At 39.8% G+C, this 16,212-nt stretch overlaps 1 protein-coding gene across 1 annotated transcript in view; it reads right to left on the minus strand.

Moving 5' to 3' along the window:
- Window positions 1-13,408, minus strand: part of fhdc1 (FH2 domain containing 1) — a 31,236-nt gene extending 17,828 nt beyond the window's left edge. The window contains exon 1 of the mRNA XM_032540408.1: window positions 13,224-13,408. The gene's annotated coding sequence lies outside the window, so the exon portion shown is untranslated. The remainder of the gene's footprint in view (window positions 1-13,223) is intronic.
- Window positions 13,409-16,212: the final 2,804 nt, after the last annotated feature.

The raw sequence follows: 16,212 nt of genomic DNA on the forward strand, positions 1-16,212 counted from the left end.
TCTCTCTCTCTCTCTCTCTCTCTCTAACTGGTTCTGTTTCAGGACAACACATCACTCACTGCTACAGTTGACATGGCTACAGTGATCTGATACTCTTCATGGCCTACACAAAGAAATGAATGGTGCTTCTGACAAAAAACAGGAGATAGATCATAGGCATGCTGGTGGATGGGGCAATAATTGCCTTCAGCACCTTAAGGAAAAATGATTTGGCAGTTTTTTTTCTCTTTTGGATATGTTCACATAAAAAATAACAAATGCTTGGTATTAAACACTGTATCAGTGGCCACCTTCTGGTGATTTCTAGAATCAACTCTCTGCCTCTTATACAACTTAGTAACATTTTAGTGGTAATCCTATTAGTTAGCAGCCCTTTCCACCTGATACCCAGAGATTATGATTATTTTATCAAGAACACGTCACAAACAGCATCATGTTGCCAACATCAGCCTGCAAGCTCCGGTTCTCAGAGCTGGACTACACTGTCACTCATGTCTAATTCATAAGACTGAGAACATCTGACCTCACACCGAGTCATCACCTTCTGTGGTGCTAAAAACATTACTACAATAGCAGATGGAGAAAACTCGGGAGCAAAAGAGTTAAACTGTCTCCTGCCTTTTGGTGCGGTTATCTCTCTTTATTCCGTTTACTGCCATCTCAGCTAACATTTTGAAAAATACATTTATTTGGGGTTACTAAAATAAAGTCCACAAAACCACTCCGCCTGGCCAAAAAATGGCACAAGTGTGATTTTAAAACTTTGTTTTTTCTACAGAAAAATATTACGATATTATGTGTGTATTAAAAAGGTACTACTAGGCAAAAGACAGAGCAAAGCTAGCTCCGTCTTACAGGATTCACGATAAGCTAAGCTAACCATCATAGCTCTAGCTTGTCATCCAACTCTCAGCAAAGAAAGCGAATAAGCTTATTTATATTTCAAAATGTCCAACTATTTCTTTAAATACGAAGCTACAGCCAAGAGACGGTTAGCTGGCTTAGTATAAAGGGGAAACAGTTAAAAAAAAAGTCCAGAGAGCTCCATTAAAAACCAAAAAATGTTGATTTAATTTTTCAGTTTTTTTATGAATGAAAAAAACAAAATATAACTTTCAACAAGAAAGTGAATGAATGTCTTGTCATGTAATGTTAAACTAAACACACACTTAAAGACAGCCTGCAGTTGTCCTATCAGTTGTCACATGTGACCACTGTGCTAATGTGCTTAAGCTCCAGGTACATTAATCCCTGCCTCTCTAAAGAAATCAGCTCTGTGACAGTGATTGGTTTGTGGGGTTTCACATTAATTCAATTATATTTCAACCAACCAACAATGCTGTAACGGACATCCTTTGTCTCAGATGATTTACAGAGGAAACACACCTGTCAGTAACACTATACAGAGATCACTGAGGGAGAGAAGAGCAGTCTGTGTGTCCACATTCCTCACATCCACCTGCTGCCATGAATCAACACATAGATTGTGGGGCTCCACCTTAAGGTCCACCACCTGTTGTCGACCCCGAAGGTATCAGTCTTCACTGGTAACAAGGAATACCCCAACCCCTGTCATTAGTCTTTGCCAGGTAACACAGCCCAGATCAACAGGTCAAAGTTAACAGTCTATATCCACGATGTTCCACTTCCCGGAACTATGGCTAACTTCTCAGATCTCTGCAGGGTAAATCCAGACAGCTAGCTAGATTATCTGTCCAATCTGTGTTTTCTATTGCACGACTAAAACAACTTTTGAACGTATACGTTCCACCAAAACAAGTTCCTTCCCGAGGCGATTTTGCAGCTGCACCGTGGCTCTGCTCGGCGCTTAGCCCGCCCATGACGATTGTGAATGGCTAAAAGAAATGCCAATAAACCAGAGCATGTTTTTCTCCCATCCCAGAATGCTTGGTGGACTAGCCAGACCCTTCTCCGCAGCAATTTGGAAGTAAGTCTGGCAATGCAAGACTAAATTCAACACAAATGTATACAGTTTATTACAGCAGTGATCTCCCAAGGAATCGCATGACCCATCTGAGGTAGAGGTTCTGGTCACTTGAGTCCTATTAACTGAAACCCAACTCACCCAGGACCCAAGTTGGGCCGAATGAAAAATATTATGCACACTGATTGTGTCTGTGAAGGGTCCATTTCTATTAAAGTGGGCCTCTTGTGTGTGTGTCAGTTGGGACTGCAACTACTTTCATTATTGACTAATCTACTGATTCTCTCTCTCTCTCTCTAAAGTCTCAACATATTACAATGGTGGTGGTTTGTGTCCAAAAAACACAAAAAGGATATCTAGTTTACTATCATATTGAGTAAGAAAAACAATGACATTTAAGAAGTGAAACCAATACATTTTTGCAATTTCAGCTTATATAAGAAATTCTTCAACAAATGGTGAGAGATTGCGTGAATTGTATGCTATGGCTTTTCCATTAACCAGATCTTGATCCAATGGAACACCTACGTGAGATCTTAGACTGACGGGTCCAAAAGCACCAAATAAGGGAATTTCTTGAATGGTGTTCATCCCTCCAGCAGAGGTCAAAAGTCATTCTGCAAAACTGAAAAAGAATTTCAAACCGGAGGTAACTGTCAACGAGCAACCAGGGGGCCACCGAGTCCAAAACAAATAAATCTGCTCTCAATCACAAGTGTGTGATGCTGAAGGTCAAGGCGCTACCGGCTGCTATAATAATCTCCTGTCGCTTACTTCCAGTTCAATTTCCTAAGGGTCAGTGAACACCCTGCAGAGCTGAGGTCTTTCACTGACACCGTAGGGGCAAAGAGGTGCTTTCACAAGGAATTTGGTCCTGCTCTATCATCATTACCATGGGAACGCTCGTTAGCAGAGAGACTGGTTTTGATCCCTTTTGACCACCTTGATCTCTACTTGTCCAAACAGTGGTGAGGGGGCAGCCACGACAGGATTTTATTTGCACTAATAGCATTTTTCCATTACATGGTACTTGCTTGACTTGCCTCAACTCTACTTTTAGGTTTTCTAGTATAAAAAAAAAAAAAAGTCCTGGTCCCTGCTAACAGATACTGGTTTTAGTATCACATCCGCCGAGGTTGAATTGTCACTAATCACTGCGTCATCATCGCTAGCAACAGACACGCTGTGTCCGAAGGCACCGTTTTTTAATAGTTTAGCCAGCTGTGTTTTTTTGTTTTTTTTTGCTGCCTCCAGCTTCTTTTGAAACAAAATTTATTTTGACTCAAAAACAACACACCTTCGATGTTTGGTGTGTGCGTTGCATTAAGCCTCTGACACACCAACCAGATGGCCAACCCTCGTCAGAAAAGGCAGTTGGACTGATCAGTTTCCCCAAGTTGGTCAGGTCATTTTGAAGGCCGACGACCCCTCCGGACCACTCCGGACGGACGACGGCACAGAACACACCATACAGACTGTTTGTGGGCGTGTGATAATCCTAGCCGTCTCTCTGCCATTACTGGAGTCCATATTACTACAATCCCTTTCATCCCCACGAATGTCCTGGCCCTGCGTATAGCTCCCAAAGACAATCTCTGCATGGCTGCATATAACTGCACCTAACTGTACAAGAATTATAAGCAAATATGCACACACCGTTTGTGTTTTACCACTTGGATTGTGTGTTCCTGTATCATGCAGCAGCTCCGTATGTTTTCCGAGACTCCCTGGATGAAAAGGACTACATGTCCACTTAGGATCTCTTTTCACAGTGCTGGCTTATCTCGCTGATTTCCATGTCCTGTTTACAATAGAGAGGACATACGACAGACAGAGTTGAGCATATTCTCTCAGCAACAAAATACACACACACACACACACACACACACACACACACACACACACACACACACACAGTCACACACACAGTCACACACAGTCACACACAGTCACACACAGTCACACACAGTCACACACAGTCACACACTGCCCCAGCTACAGCTGCCCAGATATCAAAGACAAAGGAATTGTGTTGCCAAAGAAGGTCTTTTCATGCACAGAGAATATGAAATGACACCTTTTAGGTGCGTTTAGCAAACAGAGCCAAACGTTTACAGTACAGCGGTTCTTGGCAACAGAGAGGGAGGGACTGCAGTTCATCATTCAGATGTGGCAGAAGGTGACAGACTGCAGCAGGATCGCTAATGTACATGCAGCATCTTAACCGGACAAAATGTGCCTTAGACAAATACAACACAACACTTCTATGTAAAATCTTTAACACCATATAGAAATTGCTTTTCTAACAGCAGGTTATTCAGACAAAATGTGCTTAAGTAACCAACTAAATATCAAATGTCTGGTAAACTTTAGGTAGTTTATCACCTTGTGCCACTGGTTGTGTAAGGCCCCACAATACCTTACCAAAACAACAGAAACAAAGTAGTCTAATTAGGAAACACTGTACACAAGGAGCCTATTATTCAGTAAATCCTGGATTTAGCAAAGATTTTTAAAGATTGAGTGCTTGGTACCGTTGTGTCTGTATTTTCTGAGTGAACCCTGGCAGAACCTGACTGAGTAAATTATTCACGTCCTCATAAATAAAGTAACCCCTCTTCTAACCCATCTGCTGCTGTCCTGAGCAGATAGTGACTCAACGGTGCTGACCCAGAGGCAAGTCACCTGTGTACATTCATGGCTTAGTGGAATATTTATAATGCAGGAAGCAACATGTTGTTGAAGGGCAAAATAAATATGACTTCTGGGTCTTTTGTTCTAGAAAGAAATAAGCATTCTGCAGGGTTCAGCACATTAAATAAAGTACAATGTAATGTAAAAAGATTTACTAAGTGCATGAATGACCTTCATAGACATTAATATCACAGCAATATAATTCATTATAACATTATTCATTAATCATTGAACAACCTGGACCTGCAACAGAAAATGGAAGGATAAATGGATGGTTGGATGAATTAACCAAACTAATAACTGAAGTAAATTTAAGGTACACATATTTTACAGAAAGTCAGATGTTTGGAACAGCACTGAGGGTTTTTGCTTAAATCCCATACAAAAAACATTTAAAAAAAGGATATTTAAGACCTTTAAGATTGAAATGTCAGACTTTTGAGTTGTAGAGTAAATTTTTTACAGCGTGAAGACTGGCCCTGTAGGTCCAGATATTTGACACAAAACTAAATTAATTCTTTCATCTTTGAGGGATAGAGGAGTTAAAACACTCAAGCTTTCAGCCTTGCTCTCTTGACATGCGATAAAGACTTAGACTCCAGTCTCCAGATGAGAAAATACATCAACGAACATGTCAGTCCTCTACCTAGAGGCTGTCAGGACAAGTTAATCCTCATCATTTCCTCTAGTCACTCCAACCAGTCTGCCTAGCTTTTAACTTTTGTTTGAAATGTTGTCAGAGTACCCCCCCCCCCCCCCCCCCCCCCTTCTCTTAACTATCCCTTATTTAATCCATGATAAAAGCCATTTTTTAGGACCACTACAAGGTAATTCTGAAATTTAGGCTGACCAGTCTGCAACACATTCAGGCCAACAACCTCCAAAACAATATTACAGTAGGCTCTGCATGGAGGATTAACCTGACTCCAACGAAAATGAACCTTTTCTCCACTCTCAAATCTGCAAAATTGGGGTTAAGGGGATTATTACACGGTGTTACTGAAAGACATTGCTAATGAGGCCAAGGTGCAGTACTTAGCACCTCATGCCATGTGAAACTAAACCTACAATATTGACAAACTGGCACTTTCCATCACAGGTTTATCTGCTAAATGTCAGCAGGGGATGCAGTCTGTCTTAATTATTGCTGATTTTACAGAATCTAGCTAGAGGGACTAAATAGGAAAACAGCTCCTTACAAAAGGGAGATGCAGCATCAAACAGCATCTTTTTAAAGTCCGCAGTGAGCTGTCCTCTAGAAAAAAAACAATTGAGGTCCTGCCCAATCTTCAGCTTGGCAATTAAATCCACCTGAAAACTGTCCCTGATGTTCCTCTGCAAAATTAGCCCACAATTCACAAACGGTACTATAAATAGACCGCAATCTCCCTTCCATCTCTCTCTGCATCAAAGTCCTATTCCGTGTGAGAGGAAAGCTGAATGTTGGAGGCATAGGTGTAATTTACAGGGGGGATGGGAATGGGGGAGGTTACAACCCCCCCCAATAATCAAAACAGGCTAGTGTAACCCCCTTCCAAAAAAAATTTTAAAAAGTGTTTGACGCTTAAAATTTCAATTGTGCGTAAAAGTGGAGACCTTTGGGGCGCCCTGGTAGCTCACCTGGTTGAGCGTGAGCCCCATGTACTAAGGCTCAGTCCTTACTGTGGCGGCCCAGGTTTGATTCTGACCCGCTGCCCTTTAACACATATCATCCCTCTCTCTCTCCCACTTTCCTGTCTTAAGCTGAATATCCAATAAAAAGGTAAAAAAAAAGCCCCAAAAAGGTCCAATCAAGGGCGTAGCTTGATTGGAGGTAACAGTACTGACTTTTTAATTCATAAAGTTTCACAAAGGCTTGATCATTAACCTACCAACCTCACACTCACACCACAATGTGAAAATGTCACATTCACATGTCAAATTTTCACTCCATAAAGTTATTAAAATAAGCTACACAGTGGGTATTTTTAATTGTTAAGGATGATTGTACAACAATGAATATGTTCTAACTGAGTAGGTAAAACCTGTAAAACCCTCTCTCTGAACGCCATTAGCGTGACTGAACCTGAGATTTTCACATTGCTGTCACCGGAACATGTGACAGCAATGTGGGTTTCTGGGTTATGTATTGCAGTCGGGATAAGTACAAAACACATGGTAGGCTATTTGGGGCTTAAAGTTCTGATTAATGATCACGTCAAACAATTATGGCATTGTGTTCTGCTGCGACTAATGAATCATGAAAATAAGTTGCATTTAACTATCGTCTACTGACTGAGCTGCTTTTCCTAGGAGTAAAAGGTGCTCTCAATGTATATTTATATATTAAAAAAAAAAGGAGTATATTACCAATAACATGTATGGTGAATGCAAAACCTGGCATGAGAATAACGGTCATTTGTAGGAGCTACAGTAGAGCAAAGAAGCACCATCGTTTTATTTAAAGGATAGTTTCACTATGTTTCAAGTCTGTCTTAAAACCAACCTCGGGTGCTCATATGAAGATTGGAACAGTTTTTTCTTCCTATGATCCTTTCTTCTGTGCATAATGGCCATTAAAAGATCCCTTATAATGTGCTTTCAATGTAAGTGATGAGGGACAAAATCCACAGTCCTCCTTGTGTGCAAAAATGTATTCCAACGTTTATCCAACTTTGATTTTGAGACTTTGGCCATCAGGGTTAGACAAATCAAGTTGATATCCTCCAAAGTCTTTTTAGTAGAAAGAAATAGTCTTTTTAGTAAAAAGATCACTCTTTATTTACCCTTTAATTAACACATTGATCTCAAGCAGATCTATCATGAAAAAGATCGCAGCACATTAAACACCTCTTTTTCCATTATTTTTATTGTAGTGTGCAATAGCCGGGAGGCTGATGAGGCAGATTTTACATCAAACTAGGAATTAATGACATGGGATGTATTAGAATTAAAAGCTGAATATCACCAACACTATCACAAATCATATTGTAGCTTACATCAGCTCTGTATAGCCCCATGTAATAAATACTAAGATGCACATGTACGCAAAAAATGTAACCTTTACTGCACCCCCCCCCCACAGACACACACAGTCTCGTAACTGCAGTCCCTTCACTGTGCCTCCTACTGCAAAACAAACACCTGCAGAGTCAGAGAAGGAAGGGTTTTCTAAAGACTGTGTGCAGATGCCATCACCCCCAACACAACATATCCCCCAAGCTTAGCCTAAATCTGCTAATAACAGCCTGTGTCTGCAACAAGTTTTTTCAGATTTTAAAGATTAAAGCTGCCAGTTTGCAGGCCATGCGTTGCTGCTCTGCCAATGACTGTTTAAACAGGCTTCAGACGGGTTCAGCTAAGACTAATATGAATGACTATCTCACCTGTAACCCCGGTTATATCACGGCTGTCAGCTAACCCGTGATTGAGATGGGAATTCATCTAATTATACAACCAACAGCAAAACCTCAAATTCTAAATCTGAGTCAAACAAACCAGGAATATGTGTTTATGTCCTTAACAACTAGCCAGGCAGAAAAAGATTTTGAACGTCTCACTCATTAAAGATTTGTTGGTAAGCAGATGACAATTCAGAACCATGGCTGTGTATGTGAGATAGGGAAAGATAGATAGATGCATCAACCTCAAACTTACTTCAGAGAGCATGTCCGACACTGCTGAAAGGAAAGGTGGATTGGCAAATTTTTTTTAATATTAGTTAATCGTTTTAGCCATTTATAAAAAGGCAAAAATGTCAAACATGTGAGGATTTTCTGCTTTTCTGTGTTTTACATTGTTGGAAACGGAGTATGTTGGGGTTTTGGTCTCTTGATTGAACACAATTTGAAGAAAAAAAAAAAATTGAAGGCGTCACCTTCAGTTCTGGTACTTTGTAAGAGCACTTTTGACTATTTTCTTACATGTTGTAGACTAACAACAAAAAGTTATTTAAATGTGGAAAACACTGTCTTGCTTACTGGTACATTTATGTATGATGTTTTGTTCAGACTGAAAGAGAGATTTTTTACTTACTTAAACTAAACAATTAGCTCAGTTCAATTGTATTTACAGTATATAGCACGTTTAAAAACAACCATTGTTGACCAAAGTGCTTTACAAGCTCAAACAATCCCAAATGATCATATACACAAACAATACAAAATAAAACAACAATAGAAAAAGGGCAAAGTGTCAAAGCTCAACTTGAATTGAAAGCCAACAAATAGCAGTGGGTCTTAAGCAAGGACTTGAACGCTTCAACGCTCTGAGCTGTTCTTATCAATAGGTAAACTATTCCAGAGGTTTGGAGCCGGCACTGCCAAGGCTTGGTCATTTTTTAACCTGGATCTGGGCACATCGGGGAGCATCTGAAAGGAAGTCCTCAGGGCTTTGACAGGTGTGTGGACCATAGACAATATGTTATTGATTAATATTAACGGTCTATGGTGTGGACATGTAAAAGCTCAGATAAATAAGAAAGCGACAACCCACTCATAATCTTAAAAACAAGCAATACAATTTCAAAATCAATCCTGAAACAGACATGAAGCCAGTGGAGCGTGACCAAAACAGGTGTGATGTGGTCACGTTTTTTTGGTCCCGGTTAAATGTTGAGCTGCTGCATTCTGGACTAACTGTAACCGACTAAGGGATGACTGATCCAATCCAACATATAAACAGTTACAGTAGTCTAATCTAGACGTAATAAATGCATGTTTGACTCTTTCGAAGTCTTTGCGTAGCAGGTAGGGCTTGACCTTAGCCAAAAGTCTCAGCTGGAAGAGTCTGGTTTTACAACAGAACTAATCTGATTCTTGATTCTAGGACGAATATGGGAACCTAAAGTACCAAGAGAATCTACACAGGCATTAAAATGTTTAGCAAGACCAAACAACAATTTCAGCGTTATTGTCATTGAGACAGTAAAAATTCTGATCCAACCATATTTTTAGATCTCTCAAGCAGTTAAGCAAAGGCTGAAGAGTGTCCTTATTGCTTTTTTACAAAACAAATAGATTTGTACATTGTCTACAAAACAATGGAACATGTTTTAAAAATCAATCCAATCAATCCCTTAATCAAAACATTAATATGCAGGTTAACTAACAGGTTAACTGATGATGAAATAATCATTAGGATTGGGCATAAATGTGTCAACTGTCAGATATTTCACCCCACCATAGTATCTAAACTCTGCCACCAGTGTATTACTGAGGTGTTTTGAATATATTCTCCACCTTATTTATATCAATGAGGATAGACTAAATATGAAACACCTGTCAGTATAATGCAATACAAATTCACAGTGCTCCTACAACAGTTTTGACAAAGAGATAACATTACACGAGCACAGGATCTACCGCAGGACTGTTCTATGAGACTGCATTTGTTTTTGGCTAGATGTGTCTATTAAACTGACAACACAATGCTCATCTTTAAAATGTGTTCTGAGGGCGCCTAGGTAGCTCACCTGCCACAATACACGCCCATATACAGAGGCTCAGTCCTCAACGCAGCAGCCGGGGGTTTGGTTCCGACCTGCAACCCTTTGCAGCATGTGATTCCCTCTCTTTCCCCTTTGATGTCTAAGCTGTCTTGTCAAGGATAAAGGCCTAAAAATGCAACAATGAAAAAAATATACTTCTTCAACTATGTTCTGACAAACTGCACCACTACTGACAGGCAAAATCAGCAACTAGCTGATGAACTCAGTAAAGCGTGAAGCTGCTAAAGAGCCAGACGTTTCCCTCAGGGGTTGGTGGAGACCAAAACGGAACTATAAGGACAGGGAACATGGCGGACACAAATATGTTGCTCCGTGTTTGTTGAACGTATACATCTTTGTGTCTATTAGAAACAATACTATCCCACACAATGACGCAACAGCTTCAAACAAGCACTTTCCAGACATATAAGATCACAAAACAAAACCACCTGATAAAAGATACAAAGGCATTGCTCACCCAGAGAGAAACTAAACCAGGTGAAACTAAACCCAGTCAGGGGAAGTAATAACGTGAAGGAGTGATGAGATGGGACAGAGTACACCATCTGTGAAGTTATGGATTAAAAACAGAGCTTTGACTCTTCTTCTGTTTGTTCACCGGTGATCAGTGTCTGCCCTGCAGCAGACCTCTCTGCTCTCCAATTGTTGCTTCAGCAACCTGAGCCTGGTGCCAAGATCAGAGCAAATCTCGCTGTACCTCTGGGCTTTCACAGTCTTGTACAGTGGAAGCTTACAGATTAATCAGTAATTAATTAGTCACAGCATTTTTAGAAAGACTAACACACGTAGTCTTTGATTTAGTAAAAGAAAGCGACTCGACTTGAACCAACAGATCTTGAGTAAGGTTATTATGATATACAAAAGGTGACAAATAAGGCAGGTGTTCTGGTCACCATAGAGATAACCGTGGGGAAACATGGAGGGGGATGCAAACATGTTTACACAGCGGTGGGGAAAAGGGTTTGCCCAAGAGCCCAGAGAGTCAGCAGGCTTCATTAGAATACACTTTAATACCACGAAACACTACTTACAGGCAGCGCATGTACACGGATCATAATACACACTCCTGCAAAACACAACAACACAGGAGTCACTGAGCAATGTTTATTGAGAAAAGTATTCTAACATTGTATATTTGTGTGTTTACTTTAGCCCTGACTCCTTCTCTTTTTGTTTTATTTGGGGCTTTATTTTCTTTATGAAACAGCTTTTAGCTGAGAGATTTGGGTGGTAACAGGGGTGGGAATTTGGGGCTTGAAATAAGAGAAAGGAATGCAAACAAGGATGCTTTAATGGTCTTGCTTTTTTTTTCTTCTTTTGTTATGGTTTTTCAGTTGTTTTTCAAAAAAATTTCATTGAAGACTAAAATTGAATTTATAAGACAAGGACAGATTATCGGGCAATAAAGACCACTCGAGTTGACCCAAGTTGGCAACAACTATTTAGCCCCTCTCCTGCCCCCACAGAAATAAATCAAGCCCCCCCAAACAACGTCCTCCTCTGGGATGACGTCAGAGAATTGAGTTTTCCATGTTACTCTAGGCTTCCATAGCAACCGTGGGGGGGGTTTGGACACCGCCTTCTCCCTTGACCCGACCTGGGGAGAAACCCTTTTTTCCACGGGGGTATTGTTCCCAACACTTAAATGGATTGCCCTCTAATTCATCTCAGCATGTATAGCAGTGTACAAAAGCCAAGGAAGCCGGGGTCTGAGGTGCAGAACAAAACCAACAGGGGCAGAGTTATAAAGCCGTATGCGGTGAACTAAAAGGGTAGCCTAAATTCTGTATGTGAATCCACAACAACCACTGCGACAGTGCTTCTTAACTCCAGGAATCATTTCAACATTAAATTAAAAAAAAAAAAAGGTCCATCAAATATATAGGTTCTAACATTTTGTGGTAGCAACCAGATCCACCCGAAAGAACCATCACAAACCGTAGAGTACTGAGAATCAGCATCAAATGTCTCATCACATCCGTGGTTTTGTTTACTTATTATTTGGACAGAGAGTTCCTGAATTAAATCAAAAGTTATTGCCAATTTTAAAAACTACATTGTTTAGGAAAAGTCTTGTAAGACTGGCTGTAAAAATAATTTTTTTAATATGTGGACTTTGGCTACTGTTGTTATATAAAACAAGGATTTTGTAGGAAAACATGTTAATATTTAAGTACTAGGGAAAGTAGTACACCATTATCAAATACTATAACATATAGCACTAATATTGGAACATTTTCAACTAGATCCAGCCCAAATACAATATTTATGGATCATGCAAGTAGGTAACCTACCAATTAGGCAAAACCTATAAGCTTCAGTCCTCTGCAAACAGTCTCTTAACTGAAAGGGACAACTAGAAATTGTAACTTCAACATTTAAAAAAACTAAAAACTACCTACTAGGCTATATAACTACAGTGCCAATGAAAAGTATTCTGATATTGACATATTGTCTTTCTGTTAATCAGTGTCAAAAAAGCCCCATTAAATGTTTGATTCAATAACACAATAAAACATAAAAACCTCCAAATGAGATTGACACTTTTATAGGCACTGAATGTCTATTACTCTTTTTAGATTACAATGTATTTGCTTGACTAGAGATTTAATTCTTCATTTGTTGTGTAATTACACACATCTTAGGCTCTCAGGTAGCAGTATTACATGGATATAATGACGTTGTTAAATCAAAACTTTAAAACACTGAAAACAAGCTAATGTTTCCTTGGTGTTTACACTGCCAGCATAGAGTGGAGCAACACAACAAGGCCTCAAACTACACTCAGTCATCATTAGGATGTAATTTTGGACTTTAACTGCATTGCAAGACACCTTCTTTCACCCTAAAGGTTTCAAGAAAAACAGTAGGAAGGTTAAATGCAGTCTGCTTTGCTAACATGCACACTCTAACGATGACTTTTCGCAGCAGTGGCCGCAGCTCGTTACATACGCTATGACAAACACAACACAAACCAGTAAATGACAGTCATTTTGATGGGACAAGACAAAACTGAGCTGTCTGCCAAACACACACACACTCACACTCACACTCACACACACAAATGATGCGGCGGTACCGTCCTGCTTGACTTACCGAGGGGGATGACAGGGCTCGCCGGGACACGTAACGCGCTCCGACGCCGTTAGAGTTAGTGGTCGATACTTTTCAGAGGAGAAAATCTGTTTTATTTCAGGTTATCAGCCAGTCAGGTGAACTGGTGGAGGTGTCCTGGCCGAGCTGCGGCACAAACAGTGCAGAAACTCACCGCCACCACCAGCACCACCAGCAGCAGACGGCGGTGTAGTGAGCTTTTCCTCGTACGTGATTGGGCCAGGTGGAATAGGCGCGTTCACGCGTCCCCTGCGCGCGCCACACCCAGCTGGTGCAATTACAAGACTGCCACCAGTGGTATACTCACGTGGGTTCATGCAAACTTTTAATAAGGTTTAAGCAGTGGTGGAAAGTAACAGAGTGCATTTAGTGAAGTTAGGGGCAAATATATACATATATATGTGTATATTTTTCTTTTTTGCAGGTTGAAATTGCAGGTACTTTTTGTTTTTAATTCTTATATTCATGTTTGATTTGACTGGGAAAACAGACTTTTGCTTTAAGTCTGGTTAAAGGAAATCGATTTGCTTTTCCACATTTGATTGAAAATGTACAGTTGGAACACATCACTGAGTCGGTGATCTAAATTCTCAAGGCTTTTCTCAAGGATTAACCAGATCCTGTCAAATGTGTTCCTGTGGGTGTGGTGGGTCTGTGATGAAAACCTAAAAGGGGAAGCTTAAAGCACCTGGACTTGAGTAAACACGAGTCATTTTGAACCGATATGTCAACAACAGCCTGTAAAAACCTCAGATGTATGTATTTCTGGAAAGTAACAAAAACCAGGATGAATGCAGAAAAGATTTACTAGAATTATAATTGTAAATTCTCATAGGGCCTGCCCTAAGCTTTTCTTCAATGAGGATGTCTGTATCTGTCATGCTGTAGCCCTGTTAGCCAAATGTTCTACTGTATAAGGCTTTACCTCGCTTCATATTTCTTTGTTGGTCCCTGGTGGTGACTTCTCATTCAAGCTGCTAATACAAACACGTCTGGAGATAAAGAAAAGAAACTTTTATTTTCCCAAAGAGGTTACACAACATTCAGACTCCTTTTATTAACTCCACATTTGTTAATGTTTCATTATTACAAAGGGGTAGAGATCCACTAGCACATCATGCTGTAGGTCTCCAGAAAAACAAAACTAAAATCAAAGCCGCCAAATGGCAACATTGATCATAAACTACATATTCAAAGGCAAAATAGAGCAAATTACAAATATATATATCCATCTATTTTAGGGAAACAGATTGTTGTACAAGATTCACACTCTTAAACTGCTATGGCGAGCCATAGGGAAAGTACAAATTGAGGACATGACAGCTGGTTATCAATACCAGGGTGCAATATGTCCTCATTCAAAAATATACTTTTATGTAGCCCAATGGAGAAAAAAAACCTTTTAGCAGCTCAGACAAAGGATGCTGGTCTTTCAAATTTACAAAAGGTTTCTCAAGTTAGTTGTATTTTGGTTGTCACCTTACATATCACACAGCACTTAAAAATTTTTATGTAATTAGTCTGAAATGCATAAATGTGAACATGTGCAATATTGGATAAATATCTTTGAGAACAGCAAGTTTTAAAATATAATTACTTTCTTAATGTTACTGGAGTGTTCTGCAACACAGCCATCATGTTTGTGTTGCGCGGAGTGTATGAACATTTACAGTTGTACAGGTTTTAACTGTACTCAGAGTGTGTGTGGTCCATTCTCTTCCTTCAAGAGTTGGTCCCAAAAAAAAACTGATAGTGAGAGCGTCTGTTTTCAACAGCAAAACCAGATATCGACGCACGGAGGAGAAGAGAAGAACTAATTCAAGAATTCAAGGCACATTTAGTCACATAAGGCTGGTCCAACATTTTCTCTGGAATCTGAGAATCAACACTCGCTTTTGCCCATTCAGTCAAATGCCATGAATGAATATTGATTAAAAGTAGCATTGTGTCAACATAACAATATCCCAACATACAGGAGTGTTGTGAACGGCCATCGGTATGATTTTAACAGATCAATTTAAGAGAATAGTTTGATATTTTGGGAAATACTCTTAGTTAGATGAGAAGATTCAAATTTAAGCTACAGCCTGCAGCTAGTTAGCTTAGCATAAATACTGAAATCAGAGTGAAACACAATGAGCCTGGCTCAGTCTGAAGATTTGATTAAACCCCAAATTGATTTTTTACTTTGGTTTTTGTATTAGTGAGGTTTAGAAGTGCTGGTAGGCAGACTGTGTTTTACATTTGGACAGAGCCTGGCTAGCTGCCCCCCCCCCATCTTTAGTCATTATGCTAAGCTAAACTAACTGGCTGCTGGCTGTAGCCTTGTATTAGAGAAACTCTCAGCAACAAAGCAAAAACCGTATTTCCTAAAATGCCAAACTACCACTTTAAATCAGAGTTTGCTGGTTAAAATGCCCAGTTTGCATTTGACACTTTGCCCATTTATCACAACAGGTTTAAAATCAAAAAATGAGAGAATTCATATTCAGTCACCTGAAGCTTCCCGATTAAGTTTTTCAAAAAACGTTCATCCACATCTCAGTCAGCTGATAACAGTAATGTCAATAATGAGTAAGACGGCAGTGTTTTGGATCCCGTAGCTGCCCTTACAGAGGCAACATGTCCGCCGTGCTGGGATACAACATTCATATGCTGGAATACAAAAAGCCATTTACAGTTTCCAAATGTGTTTACTGCAGCAACTCCTGTTCAACAGATTTGTCAAAGAGTATAAAAGTGCGTATCCCATGATTTCCCATAATTGCAAGCAGGCCTGCACGATTAATCGTTATAAAATCGCAAATCTCGATTCACCCTGTTCACAATTTAATTTTTAAATAACTTTTTTTTTTAATGACTTCGACTCTCATTTAATTTTACGAGTCGACTGCATCACAAACGCTACTCCTTTCTTCTCTGAGTTTTAAACATAGACTGTATAAAATAGGTTTTAAAGAGCTCCCAAGCT

Source organism: Etheostoma spectabile, chromosome 2 (assembly GCF_008692095.1).
Source record: "Etheostoma spectabile isolate EspeVRDwgs_2016 chromosome 2, UIUC_Espe_1.0, whole genome shotgun sequence".
Taxonomy (NCBI): Eukaryota; Metazoa; Chordata; class Actinopteri; order Perciformes; family Percidae; genus Etheostoma; species Etheostoma spectabile.